This window comes from Chamaea fasciata, unplaced genomic scaffold, assembly GCF_029207755.1.
Source record: "Chamaea fasciata isolate MVZ Bird 193981 ecotype frontalis unplaced genomic scaffold, bChaFas1.0.hap1 SCAF_6, whole genome shotgun sequence".
Lineage (NCBI taxonomy): Eukaryota > Metazoa > Chordata > Aves > Passeriformes > Sylviidae > Chamaea > Chamaea fasciata.
Genome location: NW_027094091.1, coordinates 48938473 through 48949035, shown reverse-complemented (window position 1 = coordinate 48949035; position 10563 = coordinate 48938473). Strand labels below are relative to the sequence as shown.

The 10563-nt window shown below is 38.1% G+C and overlaps 1 long non-coding RNA gene across 1 annotated transcript in view; it reads right to left on the bottom strand.

Moving 5' to 3' along the window:
- Window positions 1-996: 996 nt before the first annotated feature.
- Window positions 997-10563, bottom strand: part of LOC136290669 (uncharacterized) — a 32416-nt gene continuing 22849 nt past the window's right edge. The window contains exons 3-4 of the long non-coding RNA XR_010721295.1: window positions 2239-2306; window positions 997-1091 (exon numbers count right to left, since the gene is read on the bottom strand). This is a non-coding gene — a long non-coding RNA (uncharacterized lncRNA). The remainder of the gene's footprint in view (window positions 1092-2238; window positions 2307-10563) is intronic.

Below are 10563 nucleotides of genomic sequence, written 5' to 3'. Positions count from 1 at the left end.
AAATGATTCTATGATTCTTATTGGTACAGAACACATCCATTCTGTAAATAAATGTGCTCTATAGGATGGGACAATTTCATAATCTTGACTTTAATGGTTTGTGAAAATAATTTAAACTTAAGGCAAAGAGCAGATATTAACAATATTCAAAAATATTAGGACGTTTATTATTGAGTGGAAGCAAACGCTTTTGCTATCTTAGCTTTGCCAATAAACTCAGCACTTGTGTTTGTTCCTTTATATGACACTGCTTTCTGCCTAAGAAGGAGATATTTCTCTGACTCTTCTGGAGTTCACAGCTATCCCAAGAGTAATGACTTCTTGCTGGTTGTCTTCCAAAGGACGTTGTCATCCCCTCAGTAGTTCATTTCGGGTGAAAATAACCCTTGTGCCAAGGCCAGGCCAAGATCATATACCAAATAAGTCCCATTAAAATCTTCAGATAAGGCATAAATGATATTTAAGTACTATAGTGCTGGCCTTTTGCTCAGTAGTGAATTAATCTAATATCTGCAAAAAAGGGTTTGCTCTGAGTTAAAAATTTGACAAGTGCTTATCCTGACCTCAGAGTAGGATTGGTAAGGCTTGCAAAATTGAGTAGCCCAGGACATGCATACTCTGCCAGATTCTCTAGAATTTTCCCCTTAAATATTTCAGCTGGGAAAGGGCAGATGACAACCATACCAGGGAAGGATCTGGATGGTGTTACAATACATTGGTCCCTAGATACTTGAAGGCTGGGAGCAGCCCTGGCACCATGACTCATGCCAAACACAAAAGTCACAGAGAGTGCTAGAACCATGTGCTTGTGCCATGTTCCCCCCAGCTGGGAAAGAGTGTCATGTCATTTCATCTCTGAATCTACCTATTTTAGTCATGGAACTTACAGGAAGAGAAAGGGACAGGAGATGAGACAGAGGAAAGTGATTTCTGCTATGCAGATACGCAATTAAATGAGGTCTAGCAGATGGCAGATGACCTGAACTCCATCTCTTCACTAAAATGCTTTTCTTTTGCCTCCTTCCTGTCCAGACTTAGCTTCAGCTGTCACTTTTTATTCTTGCTCCAATTTTTTTCAGTCATTGGGTCAGCTGGGAAAAAAAAAAAAAAAAGTGTTGTTCACTGGGAAGAAAAAAGACAAATGGATGCTTCCAACACCAAATAATTAGAGTGCAAAGCATAGCCACAGATAAAACACAGATGCATGTAAAATATGGGAACCAGACCTTCTGCCTTACTAATGCAATTATTCATATGCATGGCAACACAAATATGCTGTGGAAGGGAATCTGTGTCAGTGATAATGTTTGTTCAGATATTCACTTGCATATTCATGGGCTCAGATGGAGAATGTGCAGTGGGGAATGATTGGTTCACCTCCTTCCATTTCCATGTCCTCAAAATTTTCCTATTTTATTTTCCCTTCTTTTCTCTCTTTTAGTTTGGAATTTTTATTCCCCCTCCTCCCTCATTTTGGAGGTGCCTGGAATCGTATATCAGAAAAGTTTTATAACAGCAAGCTTCCCTTTAAGGATGTAGATTGCACCTTGCAGTAACCATACACATTCTTCTAGAAGAACCTTTGCATTAAAGCTGCTGTTCCTGCCTTCCCTCCCCTCCTCCCTCTTCTTCTTTTTCCCTTCATCTTCTTAGCTCTGTAGTAGCCCATGGTGGGCAATGATAGGGAGGAATGATTAAGATACTGCTGTGACATTTTCCAGTGATTCTTTTCCAGGAAGGAACCATTTCACAGACTCCCAGTATATACTCTCACAGTGTGCAGAAGCACTTTCCAAAGTATTCTGGTGATTCTTAATTTTAAACTCCATTATTTTAAGTGGTAACCAATTTCTCCCAATCAAAGTGTGTACTTTGTATGTCCTCAAGTTTTCTCTGGCCGCTGTCTTTGAACTATCAACCAAAATAAATTAGGGTAAATGTCACTCACAAACAGAGATGAGCTTAGTAAATCTGGGTTTTTCCTATTTAAAAAAATTGCTAATACTGCTCTAAACATATAGTCACTGCCAACAGTAACACACATAGCAGCCAGCTTCCATCTGCATTGAGATTTCCCAGACAAGCTGTATAATATCACTCCAGAAGTTACTAAGCCTTGGCAATAATCAGAAGATTGGTGGTGGAGAGACAATCCAGAAACAGTGGATGAAGTTAATCAAGGAAGCCAATGAAATAAATACGATCACAAAACTGAGAAAGAAGAAATTGCTGACATACTAGGAGCAGACACTGGCCTTTCATCTCAAAAGTTCTTCATATTCTGCATATCATTCATATATCCCATCCTGTGAAGAGCATATAGGAAAGCTTGTATGAAGTAATGCTAAAAACATAACACTGAATTTATCCTAAGAATATGCTGATTTTCCAAATGATGAAGAAGAAAATACTAATACCCTTCTGTCCATCCTACTTACCAATTGCAGAGAATCATTTCCTTTCCTTGTGCAGGCAAGATATATAAGAAATAAACAACAAGAAGTTTAACATTTCACATTCAAAGATGCAGATCTTGGAAGCTGAACTCAGCAAAATTCACACTGGAAACAAGACACAGATTTTTAACACAGTGAGTAATTAACCAGTGGGATTGCTTGCCCTGGAATATGCTGGGACACTTGGAGCTTTTAAATCACATCAGGCTGTCTATAAAAAGATGCTGTCTGCTTCAGTTGCAAGATACTAAACTCAGTGTAGAAATTGGCCCTGCTATGAACTAGGTTGGACTAGATAGTCCCAAGGGCTTTAGTGATTAGTGATTAGGAAATCACCCTCAGGAACACATCCAAGTGTAAAACCCAATTTGCACAAATACCGGTAATGCACACAGTTTATGAATTCACTTTTGCTGAGAATGTCAAGCACTCAAATTTAGAGTTAGCTCTCTGTGGTTTCACTAGTCATACTGTAGGACAGAATGTATGCAAGAGGAAGAAAGTGTGCCTTCAAGTGCAACCAAACCAAAATTCCAATTAAATGTGAACCCTGCATTTGCACATTTTTGTTTATGCATTCATTCTTTAAAATTACTTCTTTCTTATAGCCTGGAAATGAAGAACTGTATTCTAGTAAAAATAACACAGTGACCAGCTACAGCTAGAGAATGAAAGGGTATCAGCTCAGGAAAGCACTGCTTAACCCTGTTTTGACTGACACCAAGCTGTTGAGACTCCCAAGCACCACAGTCTGTGTTTCTTCTGAGACGCCTAGGTGTCTTCTTTATTTAATTTGTGTAATCCACAGTAAACCTGAGTATAATTACAATTCCATCAGTCTTAGGGTCCTGCGAAGCAAAATCCTTGTCCCAGAGCATAAAGAGAAAAACTTCACTTTGCTCTCATCAGCCGTTGCCAGAAAAAAGCTTCAGCTCCCACTGATGGAGATTTCTCTTGGAGCACTGGCCACCAAGACCAGGCAGCAGGAATGCAGTGAAGCAGTTTGCGCAGCTCATGCCTTGTTGGTTTGCATAAAAGTTTGGCTTTTATCCAAGGAGCTAGAATCCATGGCAGCTTCTCATTCCTAGGAATCATATATTTGAATGCTGAATGCCCTGCCACCTCAAATTAATTCAGGAGGTTCTAATGGCATTTTATGCCAGAAAATCTATCAATTCAGTCTGCTGACTATGTGAGACATTTTTTCTAAATACTCTGCACTGAATATCTGTAGGCAAGTAAAAGATGCCATGCATGGAAGCACAGCACTTTTTCTTAGAAGTTCAATGACAAAGTCTCTTTCTTGGCTGCTTCATGGCACTGACACTTAGGACATCTTTCTAGTGATACTAGTAAAAGTTGTTGGTAATAGTCCATCATGACTTTGCTTAACTTTATCCAGCTATTCATTTGAATATTGTTCTTCATTTGTGAGATGAATTTCACTGATCAGACTAGCTAGATGGAATATTCAACCAGAACTTTGCCCTAAATTGCACCTTGTTTACGATTTTATCAGGAAAAAAAAAAAAAAGGAAGCATTCAAGCCATTAAAGTCAGTGGTTTTACCTTACTCCTCAATTAGTCCATTTATTTCAGTGAAGCTCCACAATCTTCCACAAGAGCTAAATATGTCTCTCAGTATATTTTTACTGCCAGGAATAGTCCTTGTGCAATTCAGAGCGCCCTGGGTCGCCACTGAAGGAAGGTACCATGGTGATCTCTGAGAAACCAGACCTCTTAGGTGAGATGTCAAACTGAGGTCCCCAGAATTGCATTTCCAGACAGTAAGACAAAACTGAACTAGCTGGGGACATCACAGTCCTCACTGCACAGTCCTCCTGTAGCACTGAGATAATTGTTCATCATTTTGCAATACAAACTCTGCTCTCGTGCTTCTACATTTTTGATTTTGAGAACTGAGAAGCCTGGAGCTCAGTGCTTTTTCAAAATGTAATATGTGCCACATGCATATTTGTCCATCGCATGGTTATGTAAGAGCGGCTCAACAAGTCTCTCTGCTTCTCCTTTCCCATGGCACAGCAGACATGATTTAAATCCCATCAGCTGCATGCTGATGTCTTTCCACATGAAAGGTTTGAGATGTCATAGGACACAGGACCACACATAGGCAGCTAGCTATCAGTGCTGCAAGATTTCCTAGTCTTTGGCTAGGTATTAAATAGCTATAACAAACAACAGACTCCAAACTCTCTTTCCTTAAAGCATAACTCCTCTCTCCTGAAAACTGCTGGGTAGGATTTGGTCAGAACTGATACCCCCACCAAAAAATTCAGCACAATTTTAGCAAATATTGACCTATCATTAAACGAAAATTGCAGAAGAAGAGGCAAATCAAATCCTTTGATTTTACTGATTTCTTCTTTTTTTCTCTCTTGTCCCCCATTCATATGAGTTTTTAAATCTAGATGATCAAAGCAATATGTATTGTAGCAATACAGGAGAAAGCAAACCCTTCACTCTCAGTTGTTCAAGCCCACACACTACTGCTGAGGTACCATTTTGATGTGCTGTTCTGGCAGCTGTGTAATTATATCTCAAGTAGCATAATTAGATTCACTGTGCACACACTCACTGCAAGAGAGATGAACAACTGCAGTGGCTTTCAAGATAAGATTTTTATACTGATACTCTTTCTGCTGCTATACGAAAATTCTTGTAGTGAAGTCAGTGAATCACAGTAATATGTAAGTGTTGACAGCTATTTATGTTAGGTCCTTTTGAATTTGTAAACAGAATATGACAGAACTAAAGCAAACACCAAGAGGTTATTTTGCACTCTGCTGAACTACGCAAAATGATATGAAGACATTTCAGAAGAGTTTTACAGAGCTGGAGAAAAACACTGCACTGCAAGACAAAAATTCAAGATTGTTTTTGAGGAAAAGCCTTCACCTCACGAAGTTCATCTTTGCAACATCATGCTGGTTCACATGGGCTTTCCATTTGTATAAAGCAGATGATTCCCAAACCAGGCGTGCTCAGTGTGTGCACATGGACAGGAGGGTGCAGTGCCAAGGCACAGCCTCTGTATGAGCTGCACACGCTTCTATGGCCACGTCATCTCAGCGCCCGGCACACACACACAAACCAAAGTGGTGTGCAAGTTCTGCACACATCCACAGACAGGATGTAGCCCACAGAGCATGTCAGCAGCCAGCCACATCCTCCTCCACTGTTTCTTTTTTAGATTTTATGGGAGTCCCCAGGATCTGCACGGAGCAAAACCCATTCATTCTTCTTGCTGCTCTTTCCCTTAACCTCCCACTTGCATCCCACTAGAAATCACCAAAGAGAGAAAAATACATCAGGACCTGGCTATAAGAATATGAAAATCTTGCTTGGTGAAGCTATAGACAAAATAGATTTAGAGTTAAAATTCACAAAAAATGCCTGCTTTGTGTCCCAGTTCTAGTTTTCAAAGAGTTGACTGTAAGATATTCAAAATTTGGGGTGTTTGTTTCTCCTGCCCTGCCACATTTCTATTTCTGAACACAGACCAAGTCAAAGGCACAGAGTACTTTCATTCAATCACATTCAGTTCCCATTTTGATAGTGCAAAGACTTCAAGTGTGGTGCAGACTGACCCAAGGTATGCCTCAGACTAATCTTGTGATGTCATTAAGGAATAGATGATGGGCATAAACAGATTAACATGAGAACTAACCAGCACAGATGTCTTCACTGCCTCAGTTCTCTATGTAATTGCAGTGTGCCTTTCCATCTCCAAAAACTTTTCCTTACTTAATTCTTACAGTAAAAAAATGATATGGAACCAGTAGGAAGGGGCAGTGATCATGTAAGTTCTAACAGGTGAAAAAATGCGCTTTTTTTGTTGCACACATTTTATAACTTATTTATGCAGTATTCTCATTTACTTATGGTAGTATAAATCAAGAGTAACTCAGACACTCAGCCAGCACAAAGGAGTTCTCAAAAGTGGGATATTTTGTGTTTTCTCAGCTCAGAGGGGGTCACAATATTTTGTGTGAATATCTCCTGTCACTTCTGCCCTCCCCACAAGAAAGCACATTTCCTGCTAGGTATAGCAGAATGCTTGAAAGTACAAGCACTCTGGGTTAAGAACTTCTAAATGTATTATTGCTTAAAGCATTATCATTTTCAAGCCAATTTCATGATTTTGAGCACTCAGGGTTGGCAACAGTAAGCAAGTAGAAATAAATGAGGTGTAAATGCTAAGTAAGGCCAAAGAAATATACACTGCATGAAGAGCATCATATATGAATCTCTTGTCCACAGTTCTGTTGGCTGACCTCTAAATAATATCTGGAATGCCACTTACTGAATGTTGCTTCAGTAACCTCTGTCTTGCTGCCAAAATCAATATTCCTGGTTTAGGTAACACGGCCTTTTATGATACATGTTATTTAGAGGTGAACTGATTATAAAGAACCTGATGAAAACTGGAAATATTGAGAGAACATAAAATATTTTCAGGAAAAAATTATAAGACATGGAAAATTTTACTTATTTGGGCAGCTGAGCATAGCAGATGGCAAGATCTTCAGGGAAATAAACACAAAGTTTGGGAAAGCAAGAATGTGTTCTAGCAGTTGCCAATGATCTCAAGCAGCAGGAAAATCAGTCAAAAATTAAATAGACACTCAGTAGCACCAGTGTTTTGTCAACATTTAGTAAAAAATGGGGACTTGGCAGCCAGAAAGGATAGGACAGGGGAGGCTGAATATCTCCGAGGGCCAGTGTTAGCAAAAAATAATTGTCAGGATCAGATGGTATTATAAATTTAGCAATCGGGAGGTTTCAATGGAGATTCATCACTTGTAAATCAAAGAGTGTGCAGCTATAAAACTAAACTAACCATTTATTAAGGTTGGAAAATACATCCAAAATCATGGAGTCCAACCTCTGACTGAAGTAAATCATAGAACCATCCCAGCTAAACTACAGAACTAAGTTCCTTGTCCAATTGTCTCTTCAACACTTCCAGGGGATGGTGATTCCACCACTTCCGCAGGCAGCCTGTTCCAATGCCTGACCACCCTTTCAATGAGAAAATTATTCCTGATGTCCAACCTGGACATCCCCTGGTGCAGCTTGAGGCCACTTCCTCTCATCCTGTCACTGGCTGCCTGGGAGAAGATACTGACCCCCACCTGGCTACAGCCTCCTGTCAGGGAGCTGTGGAGAGCAAATGTGAACCTTATACAGTCCACTCCCAGGACAGTGACTGTCAAGTGATGTAACAAACCATAAGCAAGACCTGGATGTATTACATGGTAAAGCAAATAATATTGTTGCAAGGACACATTTTTATCAATTAATATGATTCTTAAATATTCTAATTGAATATTTAAGAATATTATCTCTAAACTTATGATGAAGTTTAGAAATACAACTACTAGCATTCATAAATCCATGTTATTCAATAGAAGGCCCATAACCATCTCTTTCGGGTAAAGACTGCACAATATCTCACCTAGGATTTATCCTTTCTCCATTTATTGCTACTCAAACTTCACATTCCACCTATATAGGATAAATAAGAAAGGAAAAATTTGGCCTGTTATGTCAGACTGAATTAGCAAATGATTTCTATTTAAAACAAGAAATTTTAGATGGCCAGAATTATCATTGTTCCACTTGTGTTTCACATTTAAATGTTTACTCATTGCTTCTTTGTACATGGGAGTCTTTCTTAGTCTTTCATTTTAAATTACTACCAGCTATCCAGGTGCCGAAACTTGAAAAAAGGATACCTATGGATGCAAGCAAAAGTGAGGACGGAGAGAAGTTATACATGCTTTCTGTAAATAGAGACTTGAAGTATCATCATTGTGGAACTGAGTCAATTATTATTTACAGCCATACAACTTATGTAATATTTGCCTCATGATCAAGTACCAAGATTTGAAAAGACTGGGTATACAAACATATTGGGGAAAACCTTTCTCATGTATCTCATGTACCTGTGTGTGATACTTATGCTTGCATGTATATGCAGCTGAGATGAATGAAGTGCTCTTCGTGGTAAAATTAACTCATTAACTTTTTTTTTTTTTTAATTAGAATGTACACATTCAGTAGTAATTCTGCACTGATGAAGTGGGTGAATTCCTTGTCTACTGATGTCAGAGGTTTTTCCTGAGAGGAGAAAGGATTTCATGCAGCATTTGAAAAGAACTGAATCAAGCAAAATGATTCATGGTACATGTATGCATGTGGATATCTTAGGCTTAGATCTAAGTACAACAGGATCATGACCAAACAATAGTAATTCATAAGCTTTACCAGGAATTGTGGACAATTTGTAGTATTTTTGTAATTTACATCAGTTTTCAATTTTGTTTTAGGTATCCCAGAAGCGTAATATTACAGAAAACAATTCCTTTAATTTTTTACTAATTTTTTTTAATTGGATGTTCCAGCAGTTTAGAAAATTTTACTAGACTCTTAGACTCTCAAGTACTTAAAAAATAAAGGCATGCCATCTACTCCAAAGCTGTGGGCCATTTGAATAATCAAGCCATACTGTTTTTCATGTAATCTAGATTTTTGCTATTAATACAGGCAAAAAAAAAGTACACAATGGTCAATTTCAGAGATATGTCTCCAGAAAAAAATTCCTCCCAAAATTTAGTAATATGAAATTTAATCATTCTCTGAAACTTGAGTTGATTATGTACTTCCTGTGCTTTTAATATTATAATTCTGAATATATTTGGTTTTGAAATATTTTAAAATATTCTCTTTTGTACCCAGATAAAGACACTAACCCTGAATGTAGCTCCTACTGTTGAAACCAATCATCAAAATATTTATATTTACATGGAAAGAGCAATCTTTCCATCAGTTCTGCATTTACAGTTGTTCAGTTGCAATGAATCTTTCTCACTTTTTGGCCAAATGTCTTATCTGAATGCAATTAACATTTCTTTGGGTTTTTTTTTAATTTTTCAATAAAAGAGCATTTCTAACTGTCCCCCCAATTTATGTATAGTACGGAGAATGTTTTCCAAAAAAAGCTTCTGTACCCAGCTCTAACTCAGCAGACTCAAATCTCCTTCAGAAATTATTTGTAATAATCCAATCAATCACCTACCTTGGCTCACTGATGTGTATCACCAGACATATAAAAACCCCCAAACCTGTGGAAAGGTTTATTCCTCAGCCAGTGTGTCTACAGACTTAGTACATGTGTGAAATTGAATGTATGTTAATGTCTTTCCTTTTAGGATCTGCAACAACCTGAGCAGATTCCAAGACAGTAAAAAAATATTCTACCTCCCACTGATTCAATGGGAGGAACTTGGAGACACTCCCCATCTCTTCTGTGCATTCAAAACCTTGCAGCACAAGACCTATGAGTCACTGAGCAGGGATCTCATCTTTATGTTCATCTTAGTGGCAATAAATAACTTTCATTCTTCATATACAGGTTATTACATACCTATAAACATATGCACATGCACAATTCAGGCATATAAAATAGGAGATAAATAAATAAATAACCTGTGCTGTCAAATGTATGGGAAGTAAGTCTGAAGTGTTTCAGTTATTTGTATTTTCCTAGCTTGGTGGCAATTTTCTTTGCATTTAGCAACAATTTTATAGTCTTTAATCATGTCATAATTGTCTTGAAGATAAATACCTCATTTACAAGAAAATCACTTTTTCAGCTTAAGGTTTTTCTGGTCAAATACGATTCAGTTAGGACAGACAGAATATACAGTGTAAAGAGATTACATCATCTAAACAATTAAATTCATCATTACTTAGTATTTGAACTCCTGGGAACATAGATTTGTTTTTCTCTGGTTTGCAATCCAATGACATTCAAAGTAAACACATACATGAGTAACTTTATAGCCACCCCTCCTTCCCCTTCAAACTTTTGATTAAATGTCCATGTAATGTTTTTGATGAAAGGCACATTAAAATATAGTATTTTAGCAAAGCAGTTCTACATCATTTCCTGTCCCAAATCTACTTAAAGGCCCAGATTCATGGGTCTACTGAGGAAGGTTTGTAGCAGAAGGTCTGCACTGTCCATTGCCCCCTGAGGGAAAATGCAGTTCACGTTGATGGCAGTGTAAGCCAACCATGG